Source organism: Macaca fascicularis, chromosome 4, assembly GCF_037993035.2.
Source record: "Macaca fascicularis isolate 582-1 chromosome 4, T2T-MFA8v1.1".
In the NCBI taxonomy this organism is placed as follows: domain Eukaryota; kingdom Metazoa; phylum Chordata; class Mammalia; order Primates; family Cercopithecidae; genus Macaca; species Macaca fascicularis.
Genome location: NC_088378.1, coordinates 4,288,388 through 4,314,424, shown reverse-complemented (window position 1 = coordinate 4,314,424; position 26,037 = coordinate 4,288,388). Strand labels below are relative to the sequence as shown.

Below are 26,037 nucleotides of genomic sequence, written 5' to 3'. Positions count from 1 at the left end.
CCCCCAGACACCCTTTAAAATTTCTCTCTTTTGTACTCTCTCCCTTTATTTCTCAGACCGGCTGACAAGGAAAATAGAAAAGGACCCACATTGAATATCGGGGGCTGGTTTCCCCCAATATGAAACTAAGACTGAACAAGGTTAAATAATTTCTCCAAAGTCACAAGCTAGTAGTTGCAGAGCCAGCATTTGAACTCAGCTGAGTCCAAGCCCATATTCTTAAGCACCATAATTTGCTTCCAAGCATCTTGTTTTTAAAAAGCACTCGATGGTTTTACTACAACGATCTTATTTACATGAGACTTAAGTCATTCAAATGTTTTTAGGACACGTTAGTATAAAGACAAGGTATTGGCCGGGTGCGGTGGCTCAAGCCTGTAATCCCAGCACTTTGGGAGGCCGAGACGGGCGAATCACGAGGTCAGGAGATCGAGACCATCCTGGCTAACACGGTGAAACCCCATCTCTACTAAAAAATACAAAAAACTAGCCGGGCATGGTGGCGGGCGCCTGTAGTCCCAGCTACTTGGGAGGCTGAGGCAGGAGAATGGCTTAACCCGGGAGGCGGAGCATGCAATGAGCTGAGATCCGGCTACTGCACTCCAGCCTGGGCGACAGAGCGAGACTCCGTCTCAAAAAAAAAAAAAAAAAAAAAAAAGACAAGGTATTGCCAAAAAGATTTTTTACTTTTCTTCCTTTTTGTTCTAGAAGGTCAATAATTAAATCTAACAAAATAATAATAAAAATAGCAGATAACAACAATCAGGTAAATAACATTTGGTTTTATTTTCTTTTTAAAAATCTAAGAACAAAGGGGTTTTGACAAATGTGACCAGAAAACCATACAACTCAGATATCCTTTTTCAATAATCATTTATGGGCATTTCTTGTTATTTGAGAAAATTGAGATAGGAATCATGACTCCTCCAATCCATTTACAGTATGGAAAGCTGATATCACAGTAAATTTTAAGTCCTTCTGTGATTTTAAGTCTCCTTTTCTTTTGCTAATCATCATGGAGCAGGACTAAATATGAACACATGAGTGGCAGCCTGGCTCAGCCAGCCTAGAAAAATTCCTTTAAAAGTGCACTTGTATAATAAACCCTAATTCCAAATACTGAACATAAGGAAGGAGAATTTACAAATCATGGTATTAGCAGTAAGAAAAGCAAACCCGTTAAAAGGAGTTAATAGAGAATAATGATTGCTAATATGGCCATGAAAATTGGAGCAAATGGTGACAAAACTGATTATTAAAGCAGAAAAGGTAACGAAATAATTCACGAATGATATTACAGATGCAAAAAAAAAATCCTGATTACATCAACAAAGATTTGTAGAAGGTTGGGAATAGTATGGAAGGAAGAATATAAAAGTATTCTTTTTTCTAATATACTTCAAACATTGCTAGGTTAATAGATATTGCCATTTTCACGTGTATACGTATGTAACAAACTTGCACATTGTGCACATGTACCCTAGAACTTAAAGTATAATAAAAAAAAGGTATTTCCATTTTATAGTAGCATAAATAAAAATGCTACAATTATAGTTTTAAAAGATACATACTTTCCACATCACAGGAGGAAAAAAAAGCTTAAAAAAATCATCATAGCAAAAATGAGAAAAACTGAATTAAATTATGTCATGTTAAATTTTTAGTAATTGTATAAGTTAGTACTCAAAAGTAGTTTAGTTCAGGTGTTTTATGCTTAATTTTGGTTATTTTCATCAGTTGAGTAATAGCATAATTCCAGTTCCACATTTTTGATCCTCATAACCACTAGAGGGCAGAAGAGAGAAGCACAAGTGGCCTGAGATTGGTCAAATGAGCCTGATACCACTGGGCAAGGTGGGTTTAAATGGCCTTCCCAACCAGGAATTCTGCTTCGTGGGAGACACAACTATGTCGGTGTGCCAACATCTGTATAGAAAATTCAATCCAGAATTTAAATATTTTTCCTCAATTAGGCCTAAAAATATTAATTTGCATAAAACAAGATGTAAAATAAGCATGTTTATATAAAAATATCCAAATTATTTGGCCCCATAACTTCTAGGAGTTTATCCAAAGATAAAGACCGATGTATGTGGATGTTTATCATAGTGGTTTTTCTTTTTTTATCATGGTGTATAACTGAAAATTTACCTAAGTAATCAACAATAGGAGATTGTACTAATAAATTATGGTACAGCTATATGATGGAAACCCTTTAGCTGCTTTTAAAAATATTTAAGAGTTTTGGGAAAAAGTTATAAAATGTTAAGAGAATATTATAAAAAGTATGATTTGCTATTGATGAATTATTTGTGTTTATTTAAATATAGAAACATATGTAGATACTGATGATGAAAATACAAGTCTAGTTGTGTGAGAACAGATATAGAAGTAGACATGTTCCAAAAAAAAAGTCACAGCTGAAAAAAATATACCCCTGTTAAAAATTATTGTCTCTTCTTTGTTACATTTAAATTGATTTTAACTGTTTATACCTTTTGCTGGGAAAACTGGCTAGCCATAAGCAGAAAACTGAAACTGGACCCCTTCCTTACATCTTATATGAAAATTAACTCGAGATGGATTAAAGACTTAAATGTAAAACCCAAAGTCATAAAAACCCTATAAGAAAACCCAGGCAATACCATTGAGGACGTAGGCATGTGCAAAGACTTCATGACTAAAACACCAAAAGCAATGACAACAAAAGCTAAAATTGACAAATGGGATCTAATCAAACTAAAGAGATTCTACGCAGCAAAAGAAAGTAGCATAGAACTGAACAGGCCACCTACAGAATGGGAGAAAATTTTTAAATCTACTCATCTGAGAAAGGGCTAATACCCAGAATCTACAAGGAAATTAAACAAATTTACAAAGCAACAACAACAACAACAACCCCATCAAAAGGTCGGCAAAGGATATGAACAGACACTTTTCAAAAGAAGACATTTATGCTGCCAACAGACATATGAAAAAAAGCTCATCATCACTGATCATTAGAGAAATGCAAATCAAAACCACAATGAGATACCATCTCACACCAGTCAGAATAACGATCATTAAAAAGTCAGGAAACAATAGATGCTGGTGAGGCTGTGGAGAAATAGGAAAGCTTTTATGCTGTTGATGGGATTGTAACTCAGTTCAACCATTGTGGAAGACAGTGTGGCGATTCCTCAAGGATCTAGAACCAGAAATATCATTTGACCCAGCAATCCCCTTACTGGGTATATACCCAAAGGATTATAAATCATTCTACTATAAAGACACATGCACATCTATGTTTACTGCAGCACTATTTACAATAGCAAAGACATGGAACCAACCCAAATGTCCATCAACGACAGACTGGATAAAGAAACAATAGACATATACACCACGGAATACCATGCAGCTATAAAAAGGAATGAGATCATGTCCTTTGCAGGGACATGGATGGAGCTGGAAGCCATTATCCTTAGCAAACTAACACAGGAACAGAAAACCAAATACTGCATGTTCTCACTCATAAGTGGGAGCTGAACAATGAGAACACATGGACACAGGGAGGGGAACATCACACACCAGGGCCTGTCAGGTGGTGGGGGGCAAGGAGAGGCAGAGCATCAGGACAAATACCTAATGCGTGCGGGGCTTAAAACCTAGATGATGGGTTGATAGGTGCAGCAAACCACCATGGCACATGCATATCAATGTACCAAACCTGCACATTCTGCACATGTGTCCTGGAACTTAAAATAAAATAAAAAATAAGTAAAAAGTAAAAATTCATCCATTCTAAAAAGAAATGTTTATACTTTTCTATATTTTTCTCATTTTCTATGTTATAATATACTGTACTCCTTTTAAATTCAGGGAAAAAAGAAATACGCATTATGTGGTATTTATAAAGAAAACCTGGATCCTCTTTGGTCTTTCAATGTGTTAAAATCATAAAGCCAGACCCATTTGCGATATATGGATGCTGATAGTTGAAAAGAATGTACAAATCTCAACTGTATTTCATTTTGCTGTGTATTAAAGCTATCTTATCATTATAATAGAAAAAAGAAAAACAGTCTTTAAATTAAAATAACAGAACACATACAAACACAATTGCTTTCACTCAAAAAACCAACAAGACACTGAAACTGGTCCCAGTGGTCAGTTGAACATGACCATATGGCATTAAAGAGCTAGTGCCCAGCAAGAGTGACTTTCTTCTTGAACCTGACAGCTGATTGCAGCTCTGCCTCAGACAAAACCAGATCCTTCATTCTCTAAGCGCTTCTGAATTTTCCAAGATTTCACTTTCCTTGTGCAGGGCAAGTAATCATCGTGGTTGGAGGCTGTCAGGGGTCCCCTGCACCAAGCTAAGTAATGAGGACGGTGGGGTGAGAGAGAGGGACTCTCCCTGAAGGGTCCCAGTGATCACAGCTGGGTTCCAGGCCGTGGGCTGCTTTCCCGGCAGGCTCAGGTGCAGTATGTGGGCACCGTGGCGGGATGCTTGAACCACAGGAATCAGGAAGAATTTTCCATAAAAAGCGGGGCTTGAGCCTGGACTGCAGATGGAAGCAGAAAGGTGTCCCCGGCAGAGAAAGGAGAACAGGACGCATCCAGGACATAGGCTGAGTTGTGTCCTCTGGACCAGGAGTCAAGGATAAGGGAGGATGCAGGAATGGCTTCTAGCTGCTGTGGGGACCCACTCGGAACCCCAGGCACTATAAAGATTATTTTAATCTGAAGACATCTGAGACGCAACAGACGCAGAAAGCAGCCTTCTCGGAGCTTTTCTTATCTGACTGAAAGCAGCAACTTTCAAGAAATGAGGACTGCCATTCATTCCTTCCTGGGGGGCCTTCTATTCCTAGAGGGGAGACTATTAAGTAAGCCTACGATAAATCCCCTCTCTGAGGGAGTTACAGGGCCCTGAAAAAGACAAAAAGACCACTCATGTCCGTATGGACAAACATTATCACAAACTTTCTTATCTCCCATATGTCCTCCTAAAAATCTGCCTTGTCGGCCAGGCACGGTGGCTCACGCCTGTAATCCCAGCACTTTGGGAGGCCAAGGAAGGCAGATCACGAGGTCAAGAGATCGAGACCATCCTGGCCAACATGGTGAAACCCCGTCTCTATTAAAAACACAAAAATTAGCTGGTTGTGGTGGCACGCACCTGTAATCCCAGCTACTCGGGAGGCTGAGGCAGGAGAATGGCTTGAACTGGGAGGTGGAGGTTGCAGTGAGCAGCAATGGTGCCACTGCACTCCAGTCTGGCGACAGAGACTCTGTCTTAAAAAGAAAACAACAACAACAAACTCATTTGTCTTTTCTGAAGAAATCTGTTGCTCTTCCCATTGGAGCCTCTCTCCTCTCCCTTTCCCTACTAAGCTGGGTCTACAGACCCAAATTCAAACCACTCCTTTGAGTTGCTCAAAACTGCGCAGTCCTGAGTGCATGCATGTGGCACATTTACATGAGTTACTCACAACTACAGTCCTGAATGCACCCATGTGGCACACTTACATCAACGCTTTTCTCCTGCTAATCTGGCTTTTGTCCATGTAGCTTGGAGGCTCCCAGGTACGGAACTTGAGAAGGCAAAGCTTTTCCTCTCTACACTGCATTTCATTCTCCAGGGCCTCTGAGAGCAGCTCCTGAAGGGGGGCTCTCACACCTGAGCAAAGCGGTCACAGCACTGGCTCGTTGATCTGAGCACAGCTGAAGATGATGTGGAGACAATCCCTGAGCTGGGAAAATTCCATTTCTCCATTCCCAGGCTCTGCTGCCGCATCTGTGTCTCCTTCATCAGGCACTCTGCGTCCCAGGGAGGGAGGCACCCCACATCCATGCTGGGGACATTGTGCAGGATGGCAGGGGCAAGACACACCTCACAAAAGATATGGATGATACTGAAGGAGCCAAAATTATTTCCAGAAATTTTTTTTTAGAATCAGTGGCATGACATATAGTTGATCCTTGAACATTGCAAGAGTTAGGGACACCCAGCTCCCTGCACAGTCAAAAATCCATGTCTATCTCTAGACCCACAATGCTTAACTACTCACAGCCTACTGTGGACTGGAAGCCTTACTGATAACATAAACAGCCGATTCTCACATATTTTATATGTTTTATGTATCATATACTGTATTCCCACAATAGGGTACTAGAGAAAAGAAAATGTTATTAAGAAACTCATAAGGAAGAGAAGATGTAAGCACCATTCATTAAGTGGAAATGGATCCTTATACAGGTCTTCATCCTTGTTGTCTTCAGGCAGGGGGTACTGAGGAGAGGGAGGAGGAAGGTTTTGTGTTGCTGTCTCAGGGGTGGCAGAAGTGGGAGAAAATCTGCATATAATTGGACACGTGCAGTTCAAACCTGTGTTGTTCAAGGGTCAACGGCAATTAGTTTTTATTAGAAAAAAATGTATCAACGTGGAGAAGCCCTTGAAGGAATTTAAGCACAGAGGTGATTGATAGGTGTAACCGCCAGGTCCAGACAGGCCAGAGCTTGAACTCAGGTTGTGCTGGTGAAGGAGAGATGGGTCAAGGGAGGTAAAAGAATCAAACCTCGATGACCAGAGGACACTGGAGTAAAAGGCAAGAGTGAAAAAGAAAAAGCTTCGATGTGTTACATGGTGAAAAGCAGCAGAAGAAAAAGGCACCGGAATCATCGATGTCACCACCATTGGTTGGTCAGGTAGCCATGAGAGCCAACCAGATGTCAAACACAGCAAAGTCGAATATGGGATAATTTGTACATTTCCATTCCACCATTTGCCGTCAGTGTTTATCCCATGGTAATTAAAACCAACTGTAGCTATTGAATGATGGAATTTGCTGGTCAAGCTCTTCAGAGCCCAGTATCACCAGCCTTGGGGTGGCCCCTGCAAGGCCCTGCTGTGTCCATTCTGTTGTCACTGAAGGCAGAAGGTGCAGCCTAGCTCAGGGATGAGTTACAGCAGGCCTCAAACGTGCCAGTGCCACGGCCTAAGCATCTGGGACAGACACTGAGGAAAGCTTGATGAGCCCTTAGCTACCAAAGGTGGACAACTCTGCTATTAATATTAATCTTTAGCACTCGAAAGGAGTGTCCTGGTGCTGAAAGAGGGCATTAGGGAGCTTCCCCAGGGAGCCCCAGACTGCATCTCTGCAGAGCTAAGCGCTCCCTGTTCCCGGCTGCAGGAGGCTATGTTCAGCCTGCTGGCTGCTGGCCCTGCAGCTGGGGAGTGACCCTGTCCACCACAGTCGTCTTCAGACTGGGGTCGGTGTACATACAAAGACCATCTATGGGGCACGTGGCCTAAGTATTTTTAAAGCAATTACTTATCATTTCCAGCTCGTCAGCTCTTTCCCAAAAGTGATCTGTCTAGAAACTTCGCCAGCCAATCCCTTTCCCAGACCCCTTTACAATCTCCTGCCCACTTCTCCACAGACAGGTGCACCTTGAACCTCGCACCCATCCCAAACCCCTCTCCAGGGTGTTCCTGGTGGTGGCGCCCTCCCCAGAGCACAGCTCCAGAGACAGCGCCCCTGTGAATATCAGCAGCCAGTTGCAGCCGGTGACTAAGGAAATCAGCCTTCAGCAAATGCGGCAGTTTCCTGTTCTTTGCTTTCCATAAAATTGAAAGGGAGCCTATTCAAGTTGTCAGCTGAGAGAGATTTAAAAACAATCTTGTGTAACAAGCACAAGGTGATTTTTGGCATACAGCTTGAAAGGAGCTCAAAAACCAGTGACATTATTATAGCAAATCTTTTTTCCATTTCCATCTTTCATTCCCATTTATGTGAGCAAGTTTGCTTTAGCTCATAAAAATGAAACTAGAGAAAATCTCAGCTCCAAGCCTGTTTCAGGAGCACCCCATGGGTCTGTGAACCTGGGCAGGAGCCCATCCCTAGCATCACTGATACTGAATTTCTAAGATTTTAATTTTATAATAATCAATTTTTTAAAAGCTATTTAAATTTTAATCAATTGTATACTACTAATAATTATAAGGATAATTCAAAGAAACAACATTTAGAATCTGTGGTTACAGAAAATTACATTTAAAAAAATACATTCAATTTATATAGATTTTTTACTGTTAAGAATATAAAGGTGATGAATAAAGACTTTTAAGCCAAAAAGTATGCCTATCACACTGGCATAATATCCTAAAGGAGTAGTTAGAATGGAAATTTGCGCTTATGGAGAAAAAGGAGTCACAGAAAAATCTGCATGCTCAGAAAAAAAGCATTTTCATGTTTTTTTTGTTTCTTTTTTTTTTTTAGGATGAGAGTGGTTGTGAAATCACTATGGTAATTGGATTCCAGCAGAAACACTTAAGAGTAGTGCAAGAGTTTTATTTTGGAATATCAATATTTTGAACTTTTTCAACTAATAAAACTTACTTTTAGATGAGTTTTTTTTATTTTAATAGTTTTGGGGGAACGGGCGGTATCTGGTTACATGGATAAGTTCTTCAGTGGTGATTTCTGAGATTTTGGTGCCCCTGTCTCCCGAGCAGTGTAGACTGCAGTCCTTCATCCCTCACCCTCTTCCACCCTTCCGCCGAGTCCCCAGTAACAGGTCATGGCTGCGAACTCTCAGGAGATGCACTAAGCACAGGCCCCAGGCCTGCCTGGTGGGGATTTGCTCAGAAGCTCTTCCTGGAGACTGTGGGTTCCTTTTAAACACCAGGTATTTGTTTGTTTCCGGCAGTCTCCAGTCTAATAAACTCATTTGAATCCTGGAAAATAAATCACTGTGTTTCAATTAGGCCAACTCCTCAGGAATTCTAGAACAATGTTTTAAGCCAGTTGACTCATTGATGTCCCAGATGACAGTACACTCTGGAGCAATTAGGCCAACATACCAGGAGGCCAGCAAAGAGGTTTCCAGAGACTCTGACACGTTGCCACTGTGTCTGCCCTCAGCCTCTAGAGCACGGGAAGGACATAGGGGAGCAGCCCAGCTCCCAGACAGTTCTGCGGCACAGTCTAGGGCTCTGCGTTCTAGCCCTTCTGCCACATCCAGGGTGCTGGGTGCCATGGCGTGTGTCCTTCCACAATGCACACACTGGAACACAAACGTCAGTGTGATAGCATTAAGAGGTGACTAAGTAACGAGGGCCTCATCCTTATGAATGGAACCAGCGGACCTTATGAAAGGCCCTTCCACCTCCTGTCATGTGAGGACACAGGACTTAGCCCCTCTGGAGGACGCGGCAACAAGGCTCTGTCTTGGAAGCAGAAATGGGTCCTCACCAGACACCGAACCTACAGTGCCTCGATGTTGGACTTCTGGCCTCCAGAACTGTGAGAAAGAGATTTCTGTTATTTACAAGTCACCTGGTCTAGGGTATTTTGTTACTGCAACCTGAACAAAGACAGTTGGCCTTCCTTTACCTGAGATCATTTTAAACTCCATTATCCTCAACTCAATCATATCCTTAAGGAAGATATTTGATTTCATGGCAGGCACTGGAAATATACGCCTTTGGTTTTCCCTGTAATTGCAAAGAAAATTTATATGGAAAATAACTGAAACAGGACTCCTCATGTCAACATTTGAAGCAAAAACCTTTAAAATTAATAAAACTACTCTGCAAAAAGATTTGTATAAATGCCAAAGTTTTGGATGTTACAGAGATGGGAGTGATACTGAGGAATTCTCTAGGCGGTCATGGAAATAAGAAGACAAAGAAAAACACTGAAACCACGGTATGCGCACTTTCCTAAATGGTTTTGCTGCAAGTGCAGTGAGGAGTTTTGTAGCAACTTAATTGTGTCCACTTTTATAGAAATTTAAAGCATTTAAAAGAATCTGATATGCTACACTCGTGAAAAGTTTAATTGATAAAGCTTGCAATCAAAACATAAAACATAAAGAGAGTATCCAGGGAGAAAAGAAACACAGCCAAGTAAAAGCAGAGGAGGTGGGGAGAGGAAAAGAATCTAAAGGAAAGGGACGTTTATTTTATATCATTTTATTTTATTTTATTTTATACTTTTTTGAGATGAGGTCTCGCTCTGGTACCCAGGCTGGAATGGAGCAGTGCAATCATAGTTCACTGCAGCCTCCAACTCATAGGCTAAAGTGATTCTCGTACCTCAGCTTCCCAAATAGCTGGGACTACAGGTGCATGCCACCATGCCTGGCTAATTTTAAAAATAATGTTTTGTAGAGATGGGGTCTCGCTGTGTTGCCCAGGCTGGTCTCCAACTCCTGGCCCCATGTGTTCCTCCTGCCTCAGCCTCCCAAAGTGCAGGGATCACAGCCATGAGCCACCACACCTGGTTTGATGTTTAATAAATCTAATTTTATTCATTTTACTATATTCAAGTTTTAAAAGTTAAAAATGTTTTATTTTTATTTAAAATGTTCTGCATACATATATTCATGCACATAATTTTCAAACAATGAGTATAGTTGACTGCAAAACTTCGTATTTTGAGAAATCAAATAAGTTGAATTTATAAGTTCTTTGCTTTTTAGTTGTGCAAATGGTTGCAATTGACTAGAGGAAAATAATTGAGAAGGAAATTATTTAACAGTGCTTAAGATAATGTCATTTCAAAATCCCGAGAGGAAAATTTCAAATTTTTTTTTTTTTTTGGGACAGAGTCTCACTCTGTGGCCCAGGCTGGAGTGCAATGGCACGATCTTGGCTCACCGCAAGCTCCGCCTCCTGGGTTCACGCCATTCTCCTGCCTCTGCCTCCTGAGTAGCTGGGACCACAGGCAGCCACCACCACTCCTGGCTAATTTTTTGTATTTTTAGTAGAGACAGGGTTTCACCATGTTAGCCAGGATGGTCTCGATCTCCTGACCTTGTGATCTACCTGCCTCGGCCTCCCAAACTGCTGGGATCCCAGGTGTGAGTCACTGTGCCCAGCCAAAAAAAAATCTTTTTCAATCCCTCCCTCGGCTGGGTGCCGTGGCTCACACCTATAATCCCAGCACTTCGGGAGGCCGAGGCGGGCAGATCATGAGGTCAGGAGATCGAGACCATCCTGGCTAACACAGTGAAACCCTGTCTCTACTAAAAAGACAAAAAAAAAAATAGCCAGGCGTGGTGGGGGGCGCCTCTAGTCCCAGCTACTCGGGAGGCAGAGGCAGGAGAATGGCATGAACCCAGGAGGTGGAGCTTGCAGTGAGCCGAGATCGCGCCACTGCACTCCAGCCTGGGCAACAGAGCGAGACTCCTTCTACAAAATTAAATTAAATTAAATTAAATTAAATTAAATTAAAAAAATCAATTCCTCCCTAGACATCAGGAAAGAGTAAAGGAGAAGGAAATTACTCTTAGTTCATTGTAGTGGCCCTTTATTTTTACTTATTAATTCAAGGAAAAAAAATTCTAGAAAAATAGACTACATAAAATATAAGACTTAAAAATAAGACCAGATTTGGGATTTTGGAAGGTCGTATGTGCTCAGAATGAGTTAAAATTCGGACGAAAGGAGATGGAAGCTCTCACGTAACAGTGAGGCCGCTTCTGCTGCACGACGTCTGCCAGACGCTGACGGGAATGTTTCCTGGGCCGACTCACTTGGTCTTAAGAGGGGAAGACTCTCGGAAGAGCATCCCTCTGAGGGGACTGTGATGGGCTCCCCCAGTTTGCAGCTGGAGAAACTGAGACATGAAAACTGGTTGATCTGTCCAGGTGCACTCAGGTGGCCACGACTCAGCCAATTCCTCGGACGAAATTATATTGAATAAAGTTTAGCCAGTGGTTGAACGCTTGTCACTCATTAAGAAATGGAGAAAATTAGACAAGCCAGCTTACTAATAAAGACAAAAGAATGTACTAGAATGTAACCATAATGTTAAACTGCTATTAAGTTATTATTTTTAAATGATAATCTTCATGAACAAGTGATAAACCATAGATTATATATGTGTGTGTATATATAATGATTAAGTGAGACCAAATGGAGTAATTTTTAAAGTCTACAGTGTATTCTTTTAGCCAATACTCCTTAAATGTTGGGTATTAAATCTGTTCCTTTTGAAGCAAGTCCATCCTGAAACTTCGTGCAAACTAATTGGGATCTAAGAAACAAGGACGTCCAGAAATAGAGACTTATAAATTATTCTGCACTTTGACCAAATATCCTTCAAATAGAAAATCAAAAGTATTTGAAAATTAAAGCTTCCACTGGTAAAGTGTACAAGAAGCAATCTTTTTAAAAGTCTGGTCTTTGTTACCTGGACAGGTTTGTAACTGCATCAAATGTACACAAAAATTGATGACTGTAAGTTTCACTGTTACCCATAGTTCCTAAACCTTTCACCAGAACAGGATGCTGAGCTGATAGACTAATAACTACTTCAGAAGTAGTTTTGTTTTAGTAAACAAAAGCCAAGCACAGGCTGGAATACAGTTGTTAGCCCTCATGCCCGGCTCCCAAGGTAAAGTCAGCAACCCACATGTTATGAGGCCCAAACCAAGAGTTAATCTAAAGGCTTTAGAGTCCTGGAAATCCTATGGCAGGACTAGACAGCTAAGCAGCTAGAGGTAAATTACTGGCCTCTGCCAGGACTGGCCAGGATGCCAGATGCTTAGCTGACTAATTTGGATTTCAGCAAAACCATTTTCCACACGCGAGACTCTCAGTGGATCTGTCAAGCAGGAAACCCCACAGAGACTGATTTTGTGCCTGTGTTATTCGCACAGTCACCATGGAGTGAAAAAGTGGGAAGCATGAGATGTTTTAATTTACATACAATTTAGAAAATTGCCCCTTAGATATTCCAAAGCTATGTTTCTAAGCCACTTTTTTTCATTCTAAAATGGAAATCCCCTTGGGGATAAGCAAAACTGGCTGAAAATTGCTTTTAAGATGTTAGAAAATGGCTAAATGTAATGTTGTTATGAAATTGCAACGGAAATGTGCTAATGTCTTTTTCATTCTGTTCTAATAATATTGTAAAAATATGAGCCTATAAAACATTCTTCACTTGAAATTTCTGTGAGGTTTCTGAAGTCTGATGATTCTGGTTATTGATTTGATTGTATTTGCTAATTTCCTTAATTCATAATTCTATAATTTTAAAAGTTAAGCAATACAGTGTGAAATAATTATAACTAGAATAATATATGTAAATTAGTAAAAAAAAAATCTTAACTAGTAAAGCCAGAGTTAACATTAAAGCTTTCTGTTATAGAAAAATGACAGCCCATAGGCCCATAAAAATAAAGTTCAATGAGAGGTCTAGGCATTATATAGAATATTATATATTTATCTATATATGTCAGGTGTAATATATTTATGTGTTCTATAGCTTTTATTGTTTTGTCCATTAATTTTTTAATACAATCAGAAATATTAAATACTCAGTGTATTCACATTCTCTGGTATCTCACTATGGGGAAATTAAAATTTATTCTCTTTTTGAACATAAATGATCCGTGTAACTAGACTAACAAGACATATGATCTGGATTGACAAAATTTTTAAAAAGCATTCCAAAATACTTAGATTTGAATTAAAGAAAAAGGAATTAATAGAGGCATCTCAAAAGAAAATACACTTATAGATTAAGTAGTCAAGGCAACAGGATTACACTTTTTCTTTCTTTCCTCTTGAGACATTATTATTTAAAAGAAATACAGGAAAGTTTCTGGAAATGAAAGAGCAAATGCACTATGAATCTGTCTCTCTACTTAGACAACAATTGCAATAGTGTAATTATTTTGGAACTCTGGGGTTTATTGAAGGCTTACATCTCACAGGGGATGTCTTGAATGATAAATTGTGGTTAAATTTGGTCAATTTTACCTCTTAGCATAGTAACAGTTACCTGCTTTCCACCCCCAGCCCTGTAGCAGGCAGCTGGGCAGGAGTTCCTGTAGCAATCTGCAGGCAGCTTAATGGGCAAAGAGAATACTGTCCTCCAATGACAAGGGATCTGTGCTCTAATCACAGATTGCTGCTTCTGATCACAGAGTTGCAGCCAGTGAGGCTTGCTATCACTGATGTTGCACCTCCCCTCATTGTTGCAAGGCCCTCTCCTTCCAGCTGAAGTGACTTCCAGGAGATTTAAAGAATCAGCACATTTTTTCCAATTTATTTTTCTTGCTCCCCTACAACTTGGGGGCCAGATGTTGAGGACCAGCATATTAAAAAGCAACCGCATGTGCAGGGAAAATTACAAAGCAACCATACATGCCCAGGGAAAGGCACAGACTGAGAAAACACCTGAAAATACCTTAAGTCTACATCTCAGTCTGATCTTTGACACAGAGACAGCCTACAACAATTTTTTAAATGTTAGCAAATCCTGAAGAAGGAGAATCTGACTTCCAGAGCTACCACATTATTAGATTCCAATGTCCAGTTTCAACAAAAAATCATAAGACACAGCGAAAAACAGGAAAGTAAGGCTTATTCAAAAGAAAAAGTTAAATTGAAAACTGTCCCTGAAAAAGACCTGATGGTAGATCTACTAGACAGACTTTAAAATAACTGTCTTAAAGTTGCTTGAAGAAACAAAGGAAGACATGGAAGATCCTATGTGTGAACAAAATGAAAATATTAATAAAGAGACAGAAAATCTAAAAGAAGCCAAAAATAAAACCTGGGACTGAAAAGTACAATACATTAAATTTTAAAAATCATTAAAGGGATTCAAAAGCAGATTTAAGCAGGCAGAAAAAAAGAATCCACAAACTTGAGGATATAAAAATGGAAATTAGTCATTCTGAGGAACAGAAAGAAAAAGGATTGAAGAAAAATTGAACAGAGTCTAAGGTACCTGTGGAACACCCTTAAGTGAATCAACATATGCATTATAGGAGTCACAGAATGGGGAGAGAGAGAAAGGGATAGAGAGAGAATATGTAAAGAAATAACGGTTGAAAATTTCCCAAATTTGATTAAAAAGACATGAATACTAGCATCCAAGAAATTCAACAAACTACAAGAATGATGAACTCAGAGACTCACACTAAGACACATTATAATCAAATTGTCAAAAAACAAAGGCAAAGAGAAATTTGAAAGCAGCAAGAGAGAAGTGACTCATCACATACAGAGGGGTCCTCAAAAAATATTAGCAGATTTCTCATCAAAAACTTTGGTGGCCAGAAGGCAGTGAGTTAATATATTCAAAGTGCTAAAAAAATTAAATTAAAAACCCATCAACCAAGAATTCTATATTCAGCAAAACTGTACTTTAAAACTGAAGAAGAAATTAAGACATTCCCAGATAGACAAATGCGGGGGGAGTTTGTTATCATGAGACCTGACCTTCAAGAAATGTTAAAGGAAGTCCTGAAGATTGAAATGAAAGAACACTAGACAATAACTAAAAGCAACATCAAGGAATAAACAGCTCAGTGAAGGTAAATATATGACAATGATAAAAATTAGCATAATTCCAACAATAATGTGTAACTCTACTGTTTGTTTTCTACAAGGGATTACTGCTTAAAAATAATAATTTGTGGTTTTGGACACAAAACACATAAAGATGTGATTTTGTGAGTTCAACAACCAAAAAATGTGGTAAAGGAGCCACTGAAGAAGCAAAATTGTTGTACATTATTAATGTTATGCTGGTACAAATTCAAATCACAATATTATGATTTTATAATGTTAAATTTAGTCTCTATGGTAACCACAAAGAAAATTGCTGAAGAATATACACATATAAATTTAAGTGTTTTACTATAAATATCAACTAAACACAAAAGAAAATAGTAATGCAGAAAATGAGAGACAAAACACTATAATATAGAAAACAAATAGCAAAATGACAGAAGTAAGTCGCTCCATACCAATAATCATTTTAAATATAAATGGATTAAAGTCTCCAATCAAAAGACAAACATTGGGAGAATGGAGAATGGATAAAAAAGACATTATCTAACTATATGCTGTATGCAAAACATTCACTTTAGATTCAAAGACACAAATAGCTTAAGAGTAGAAAGATGGAAAAGGATATTCCATGCAAGTTGCAACCAAAAGAAAGCAGAGATTGCTATACTAGTATCAGACAAAATAGACTTTAAATAAAAAAAGTTACAAGGGGCAAAGAAAGACATTATATACTAATGAACTCCCCAATACAGTAAGAAGATATAACAATATAAACATTTATGCATCCAATAATAGACCATCAAAATATATGAAGCAAAAAATGACAGAATTGAAAGGAGAAATAGATAGTTCTACGGTAATAGTTGGATACTTTATACTCCACTTTAATACTGTATAGAACAACCAGACGAAAGATAGTGAAATGAGGACTTAAACAAGAAAATAAGCCTACCAGATTCAATAGACATATACAGAGCACTATACCCAATAAACAAATTTCTGTAAACACAATCTTACCAAGACTAAACCACAAAAAATAGAAAATCTAAATAGATCTATAACTAGTAAGATGGAAAAAACACAAAAAACAAAAAACAAAAAAAAAGCCTGTGACCTGATGGTTTCACCAGTGAATTCTATCAAACATTTGAAGAAGAACTAACACCAATCAAACTTTTCCAAAAAACTGAAGGAGCAGAGAGACCTTTATATCATTCTATAAGACCACTAATACCCTGATACCACAGCCAGATACACTACAAGAAAATAAAACTACAGACTGATATCCTTTATAAAATTGATTCAAAATCCATAACAAAATACTAGCAAACCAAATTCAACAACATATTAAAAGAATTATATCCCATGACCAACTGAGATTTATTATTGGAATACAAGAATGACTCAACATACAAAAATTGATCAATGTCATTAACAAAATGACAGGAGAAATCTTCAGGATTATCTCGATGCAGAAAAAGCATTTGATAAAATGTAACATCCTCTCGTGATTAAAAACACTCAAACTGGGAATCAAAAGAAACTACATCAAGATAATAACCACATACATAAAAACTCACAGTAAGCATCATACTCAGTGGTAAAAGACTGAAAATTTTTCTCTAAAATCAGGAACAAGGCAAGTATGCTTGTCCTTACTGCTCCTGTTCAACATAGTACTGGAAGTTCCAGCCAGAGGAATTAGGCAAGAAAAAAATAAAAGGTATCCAACTGGAAAGGAAGAAGTAAATTTATCTCTGTTCACAGATGGTATAATCTTATATGTAGAAAACCCTAAATATTTCACAAAAATTCTATTAGAATAAACAAATTCAACAAACAGCAGGATACAAGTTAGCACACAAAAATCAGTCACATTTCTAAATAGTAACAACAAACAATCAGAAAAAAATGAGAAAACAATTTTGTTTACATAGCATGAAAGAGTAAAATACTTAGGAATTACCTTAACCAAGAGGTGAAAGACTTATGTAGTGAAAACTACAAAACATTTCTGAAAAAAGTTGGAGACATACGTAACTAGAAATATATCCCATGTTCGTGAACAGTTAATATCACTCAGATGTCAATACTATCCAATGCTATCTACAGAATTAATGCAATTCCTATCAAAATCTCAATTTGTTTGCAGAAATAGAAAAACCCATCCTAAAACTCATGTGAAATCTCAAGGGACACCAAATAGAAAAAAAAAAAAAATCTTGAAAAAGAACAAAGCTGGAGGACTCATATTTCTTGATTTCAAATCTTACCACAAAGCTATAGTAATCAAAACAGTATGATACTGGCATAAAGACAGATAAATAGACCAATAGGATAGAATAGATTCCAGAAATACATTCTCCTATATATGGTCAAATAATTTTCAACAAGTGTGTCAAAACCATTCAGTGAAGAAGAGACAGTCTTTTTCAACAAATGGTGCTGGGTAAACTAGATATATATATGAAAAAGAATGAAGCTGGACCCTTATCTAATACCATACACAAAAATTAACTCGAAACGGATCCATGAATGACTTAAATGTAAGCCTTAGAACTATAAAATTCCTAAAAGAAAAAATGGGGCAAAAGCTTCATGACACTGGATTCAGCAATAATTTCTTAGATATGACATCCAACGCACAGGCAACAAAAAATATAAATTGGACTTCATAAAAATTAAAAAATATTGTGCAATAAAAGATGCTATCGACAGAGTAAAAAGAATGAGAGAAGCTATTTGTAAACCATAAATCTGGTAAAGGATTAATATCCAGAATATAGGGAGAACTCTTAAAACTCAACAGAAAAACAAACAACCTCACCCAAGATGGACAAAGGACTTTAATAGTCATTTTTCTAAAGGAGATATACAAATGGCCAATAAGCACATGAAAGATGCTCAACATCACAAACATTAGGGAAATGCCAATCAAAACCATGAGATATCCCCTCATACACATTAGAGTGGCTACTATTTAAAAGAAAAAAACAGAAGATAACAAATGTTGTCAAAGATATGGAGAAATTGGAACCCTCGTGCACGGTTGGTAAGAAGGTAAAATGGTGCAGCTATTTTGGAAAACAGTATGATGTTCTCTCAAAAATTTAAAAATAGTATTACTATATGATCCCACAATTCTACTTCTTGGTATATAGTCAAAGTAATTGAAGGCAGGGTCTCAAAGGAATATTTGTGCACCAATATTCATAGCAGCATTATTCACAAGAGTTGAGACATGGAAACAACTGAAGGGTCCACCGAAAGATAAACAAACTGTGGCACATACACACAGTGGAATACGATGCAGCCTTGAAAAAGAATAAAATAACAAAATAAAAGCCTCGAGGACATGATGCTAAGCGAAATAAGCCAGTTACAAAAATACAAATACTATGATGATTTCGCTTATATGAGGTAGATTAGTCAAAACCATAGAGACAGAAGTACAATGGTGGTTTCCAGGAGTTTGGGGGAGGCGAAATGGGAAGTTATTTTTTGGTAAGGATAGTTTCACTTTTGCAAGATAAAAAGGGTTATGCTGTGGATGGTGGTGATGGTTAAACAACAATACAAATATACTTAATACTACTGTACACATTAAAATGGTTAAAAGAGCAAATCTTACATTATATGTAGTTTACCACAATAAAAAAAATGAAGAAAAAAAGGAAATACTCTTCTCTTTGCAATATGGCCAATTTACAAGAATAGGTCCCAGAATTAGCTAAATAAATAACAAATAAATAAAAAGCAGCCACGATAGCAAAGCTACACCGCTGTCCCTGATCACTGTGGCAAGCACCTGGGTCCTTCCCCCACCCCGCTCCATGCTCTAGGGCTCACGTGCACAGTGGAGGGAGGGAAAAGACAGCCTCAGAAACATGGGTTTGCCTCAAGTTTAATCCACATTTCTCAAGACTTTTGTCCGATGTATAACATCTGCACAGTTTACAGTGTGAGAAAATGTGTTAAGACAATTTTGTCCAAGAAACCAGCACCTTGGACCATTTTCTGAATTTAAAAATGGGTTTCACTGTGTCGCTCACGGTAAATGTACATAAACATTGCCTGTGCTTTCATTTTCTCCCGAGGTTCAACAGAAGGCTGCTCTTCCGGAAGAGCTGATTCAGCGGCAGTTTCAGAGAGTGCCACGGGCGTTGGGAGCATCCTTGTGCTGCTGGTATGAGCACCGTGTTCACCGCGGGGACAGTGGCCACCTCACAGATGTGCATCCAGCAGTGATTCAGCTCACAACTCCTGCTCCGCACCCTTAGAGCACAGGAGCAGCCACAAAGGAGACGTAAAAACTGTCACAAATTGTCTAAAATTCATAGTGACAGATTTTTAAAGGGGTGTGAAGCCATCACTTGGACCTAATGATGTCTCATGTACCCAACAGGAAGAGTATCGTGAGCTCTTCTCATTTGTATACCATAATGTTATCATCTTTCACATGGAAACACTAAGAGACGCACAGACTAATGGGGTGGGGAGTTAATGACAGGAAAGTGAGGTTCCCTGAGGCAAATTCACTTTACAAAAATCAATGACACATCTCCATCTTAGCAAAAACCAACTAAAAACACAATAAAAGTAATGCATCCTTCACAATGACATAATTGTGCGATATCTAGACACTGACTTAGCAGAGTGAGTGCATGACCCCAGAGACTGTCAGGCAGGGGTTAAGAGTAAGGACCTTGGCTTCCTCAGCAAGTTTCCCACATTCCCCACGCCTCGGTCTTCCCAGGAGAAAATGCCACCAGCGTGTGGTGCCCGCTTCCCCGCCACCTGCCGTCCCACTTCTTTTCCCCATTTGCTGATTCTCCGTCTCCAATTCCTCTCCTCCACGCCTCTCTGGAACTCACCGTCCCCAGGCTCTTGTGCCTACCCCTCCACCCTAGCTGCTCTTGTCAAGGCCCTGGTGACCGACATGTGGCTAAATTTAATCATCCATCCTCAGTTCCCATCTTTCCTGACATGCATGATCATTTTCTCCGTTTTGATTCCTCTTCTTACCTAGCTTTTGGTATCAATCCCTCAGAAAATCCTGGTGACTCTGCCTTCCAAATATACCCACATGAGCTCTTTTTTCCACTTCCCTAGTGACCTACGTCTAGTCCAAGCAGCCACCACCTATGGCGTGGAGGGTTGCAGGTCTCCCTGCTTTTGCCCTGCTTCCTCTCTTCCTAACACACGGCCAGGGAGATCCAGTGAGGGCAGAGGGCGGCTCCCACTCAGACCCCAGGGACTCTCCATCTTAATCTGAGTAGCAGCCCTGTTCCTACAGAGGCCAGGAGGCGCTATACCACCTGGCCTGGTGACCTCTGCGGCCTCTCCCCTTCTGTTCTCCCCCCAGTCACTCTGCAGGTCACGCTGGCCTCCGACAGTCTCCCATCGTCTGCACACAGCCCAGCGTGCTCCCGTCTCTGCCTGGAGTATCCTGAGCTCAGGTGCCTGCAGGGCTCGCTTCCTGGGCTTCCTCAGTCTTCATTGGTGAGGCCTTCCCTCAACACCTGTTTAAAATGACAGCTGCTCCACCCCCAGGTTCCCTGTTCCCCCTTATCCTGCTGCACTGATTTCTGCCACAGCACTCATCTCCTTCTAATGTTCCATACAATTTAATTAATGTGGCAGCCCTGGGAGTGTACAGCTCCCACCCCTGCAGGGGAGCACGATGGACCCATGGCTCCACTGATGTACCTCTGGTTGCACCACCTGTGTTCACAACAAGGCCGAGCTCCCCACGGTGCTCCCTGCACTGGGCTGGGCCAGGTCCATCACAGGGATGCACACAACTCCCCAGGGAGTAACTTTTCACCCAGGATGCCCTGTTGGCCTGGACAGATCTTTCTTGAAGCTGAGACTCTCTTACCCCTACCTCTTCTTGCCTTTTCTCTCTCTCACAGATGTTGGACCTACAGTGTGGTCTGAAATCTCTCTTCACTCCCTCTCCAAGAAATCTCCTGCATGTCCAACCCTACCTAGTTTCTGCTCCTCAGTGAGTGTGAGCTGTACAATTGATTATCATCACTGTTATTGCTTTGTTCATGGTCTGTCTCACCCCATTAAAGCATGAACCTGCCAGGGCAGAAGGCTTTGGTTTTTTCCTGTGCTTTCCTGGTGCCTGGAGCAGGACCTGGCTCACAGCAGAGACGAAGTAAATCTGTGCTGAATAAATGTCTTACATATTGAATCAGATAATGCATGTTAAAAGCATGCCAACTAGTCTTGCACAAAATAACCCCGTGTTCAGTATTGGCCATATTTACACTAAAAAAAAAAGTCAGTTTCCATTAAAGAAAGTTAAAATATTTAAGTAAATAAAAATACAGACTGTGTTCTTGGGATAGGAGCACACTTTAGCAGTATATAGTCATATAAAATGTAAATGTCAGTATCCCAAAATTGTCTACAAATTAAATGCAATTCCAATTGAAATTCTAGCTGGATGTTGAGACATTCATAAATTTATGCTAAAATTTGCTTGGATGAATAAAGGCCCAGAAATAGCCTAACTGTGAAAAAACAAGGTACAGAGGGGAGACTTGACCTAGTTAATATAGACTGCAAGACACTAATAGTGATGATAATAGTAATCTTTTACAAGTATGGTGCTGGTGCAAAAACAGAAAATAGATCAATTAGCCAGAGTAGAAAGCTCAGAGACAGACCACATAGACACAGAAACTCAGCATCACAAGTCAATGGGGGAAAGGATGCATTTTTAATCAGTGGTTTCAGGAAAACTGGATTACTACGTGAAGAAGATGAGGGCACATTCTTTGTAGCTATGTGTAGCAGGGGAGTCCTGGAAGGCTAAAGGCCTGCAAGTAGAAATTTAAATTCTAAAGCCCAGAGAAGATAACAGAGGAGTATACTTCTGTGACTTGAGAATAGAGAAAGATGTTTAAACAAAAAAATCTCCCCATAAAATATGGATTTGATACTATCAAAATCTAGGGGTTTTATTCACTGAAAAACAAAATGGACCAAGTAAATACATGGCAGATAGGTGGGAAGGTGATATTTACAATTTTGAAAAAACATCAAGGGACTGGATAGGTGGGAAGGTGATATTTACAATTTTGAAAAAACATCAAGGGACTGACATTAAGAAAAACAGGAAAAGCCTGTGAATCCAAAGAAAAGACAAAAAGAAATCAAACAGAAAAGTTGCATAGGATGCGAACAGGTGAGTCTCAGAAGAGAAAACCCAATGACTAACATACATATAAAGAGATGGTTAAAGTCATGTTAGAGAAATGCAAATTAGAACAACAGTGAGACACCACTTCACACAGGTGTCAGACTGACAAATTAGGATGCTGGGTGGTGCCGGGGACTAAGGCCGGCACAGGAACACAGGATTCCATGAGCTGCAGGTGGGTGCAGGTGGCACAGCTATGGCACAAGGCATCCTGGCAAGGTTTATTCAGATTAAGAACAGGCAGACAATGACCTAGAAACTTCATTCCTGAGAACATGTTCAACGCGGGCCCATGGATGCATGTGAGGACGCTCATGTAGCCTTACTCAAGGCCATGTGATGCTGGGGGAATGAACAGGCACGATGTATTAGTCTGTTCTCACACTGCTATGAAGAAATACCTGAGACTGGGTAATTTATAAAGGAAAGAAGTTAGACTCACAGTTGCACATAACTGGAGAGTCCTCAGGAAACTTACAATCATGGTGGAAGACAAAGGAGAAGCAGGCACCCGAAGACAGGGTGGCAGGAAGGAGTGAGTGCAAGCAGGGGAGATGCCAGATGCTTATGAAAACCATCAGATCTCGTGATAACTCACTCACTAGCACAGCACGAGGGAAACCACTCCTGTGATCCAATCACCTCCACCTGGTCCTGCCCTCAACACGTAGGGATTATGGGGATTAGAATTCAAGATGAGATTTTGAGTGGGGACACAACCAGACCATATCAGATGATGTGTGGGATGTGGGTGTTTGGAATGCTCTGGCATGTGTCACAGCCCTTGGCTGTAAGCAACGGACTGGGGAGTGCAAGCTAACATGGAAAGATCTGAGCCCACAAGGATGTTTGCCTCTTTGTGAAGGGAGACTGAGGGCAAAAAGGAGGCAAACAGATACGTAGAGAGACGCATTGAAGATGAGATGTGCCTTGAACCAAGAGTGTGACAAACTCAATTGTATGCACTTAAGGCTAAAAAAAAAAGTACCTTAAATAGCTGAGAATCACAGGTAATCAATGGTATCACCTCCTATGATCAGGCTTTGTAAGTTGCCTTCGTGGGTCGAGGCTGTCTTCTAGTTCACCCCACCTAGGCCTGCTACCAGGGTTAACCTGAGTCTAGGTCCAGATAAAAGCCTGTATATGGAAAACTTCATGGGATCTCCTTGGAATCCATTCTTGGCAACTCACAAGGTCACAAGTTATCATGGATGAGAAATTTGGACACACATCAATTTCCTGCCTAAGCCCACGCTCAGGGAACAAGCTGCCTCTTTCTGATCCTCAAAACACGTAACAAGGACCAAACGCAGTGTACCAACACAGAGCACCAAGTGTCTCCACACAAGACCACAACCACATGAGACAGCGACAACCTCACACAACTCCAGGAGGGTCCCTCTTCCCTCGAGAAGCCAGGACTGGACAGAGAAAGTACCCTGAGGCCCGCACAGCTGGCAAATAGTTGATGTATTGTCAGACAGCACAGTCTCTTAAGGACCAAGAGTACAATGATGTCACACTAAGTCAAGAAGAGAAAATAAGATCTTGAAAAACTACTTAACGTGTAGGTCAAATACACATGCCATACAGGTGCTCCGAGACATGGACAAATTGATCTTATTGATCGTATTTTCATACCTTTAATTACATTTGCTTGTCTCAGCACCCACTAGCTCTAGAGCCCCTATTTAGCTCTTAGCCAAATAGGACTGGACTGACCGCCAATAGCCCTGGTTCCCTGTTGGCCTCCGACAGAGCTTGCCCAGAATGTTATTTTCTTGACTGTGCTTTCAAATTGCTGTCATGTTTAACCTAAGGTTATAATTTTATTCTGCCTCATAATTTTCCACCTGAAGGGGCTGCCCAAAACCTAACTACATGCCTGGGCAACATGCCAAGACTCCATCTCTACAAAAAAACAAAAATATTAGCCAGGTGTGGTTGTGTGCCTGTAGTCCCAGCTGCTCCAGAGGCTGAGGTGGGAGGATCGCTTGAGCCCAGGGGTTCAAGGCCACGGTGAACTATAATCATGCTACTGCATTCAGCCTGGGCCACAGAGCAAGACTTAGCCTCAGAAAAAAAGAAAATAGAAATAAAAGTGTTTTTTGTGTACAAAAATTCTTCTCAATCTTTTGATCCAAGGAAAGCATGCCCTAACCTTTTAAAATCAGTTCAAAACAATACTTTTGCAAATCTGAGTGCAGTCTGGTTTCTACTAAAGTTCCAAAGTCTTGGTGAACCACCCATTCTTCTTCATCAAATTATTATATACATAATTACTGGAATAACAGCTCTCAAAAATTAAAATTCACTTAACAAGAAAATTATATTGAACACAATACATTCTTTCTCCGGTGACTCCAGAGCCATCCGAGGATATTTCAGTGCCTTGTCAAGATGTTAATTACAAAGCTGAACAATAGTTGCCGAGTGTACTGCAGATTTTAAATGAGTTGGGGGAACTTCTTGTGAAACCTGGCTGTCATTATTTCATCCTGGAAAACGAGTGGATGAAAGCAAGGGGGTCGGGCGCAGTGACTCAAGCTTGTAATCCCAGCAGTTTGGGAGGCCAAGACGGGAGGATCAACCTGAGGTCAGGAGTTCGAGACCAGCCTGGCCAACATGGTGAAATCCTGTCTCTACTAAAAATAAAAAATTAGCCAGGAGTGGTGGTGGGCACCTATAATCCCAGCTACTCGGGAGGCTGAGGCAGGAGAATCGCTTGAACTCGGGAGGCAGAGGTTGCAGTGAGCCAAGATCGCGCCACTGTACCCTGGCCTGGGCAACAGAGTGAGACTCCATCTCAAAAAAAAGGAAAAAGGCGTCCAGGCTCCCAGATGTTGGCAGCTCCCTCCCAGCCCTGCCCTCCTCCCACAGCCCCTTGCCTCCCTCTCAATTCTTAGCTTAAATGTCACTTCCTGAGAGAGGCCTTTCCAGGGGCTGAGTGTGGGGAGATGTCCCTGTTAGGCTTTCTCTCAAAGCCCTGCAGGGCCCTGTACTTTTCACGCGTGGCATTTAATGCAATAGAAATCCTCCATGTGGGGTCTGTGTTGGGCACGTGGCCTCCCATCCCCGGGGCCACATGGCCTCAAGCTCCCGCTCTCATGTAGAACCTGACCCTCTTCCCTGCAATTTCACATCTCACTCCAGGAATAATTTTATGCCGAGAACTTAAAATATTTTTTAAAGAACCTACTTATTTGCATGTTTTCTAGTGACCTCATGAGAAGATCAATTTAGCAGCTTCTCACATTTTTCATCTTTGAGATTCACAGCCACATTACTGAGAAATATGTTAAGGAATATTTCACAGGTTATAAACCACAGCAATCCCACTCAAGACTAGCACCAAGACAGTTTTCTATAGAAATCGGGAAACTCTCCAGCTCTCACTGAAAATAATGCTAAGACAATTGACAGTCAAAAAGGCCTCATGGGTTTTTTTTCTCCAAATGACTCAATTAATGCAAACCAAATCCTGAGACACTCACTCACCTCCTTGTCTCTTGATTTT

General features: G+C 40.3%; 1 protein-coding gene across 2 annotated transcripts in view; it reads right to left on the bottom strand.

Moving 5' to 3' along the window:
• RPS6KA2 (ribosomal protein S6 kinase A2) overlaps nucleotides 1-26,037 on the bottom strand; it is a 451,568-nt gene that overhangs the window by 376,634 nt on the left and 48,897 nt on the right. The gene's annotated exons all lie outside the window — the stretch shown is intronic.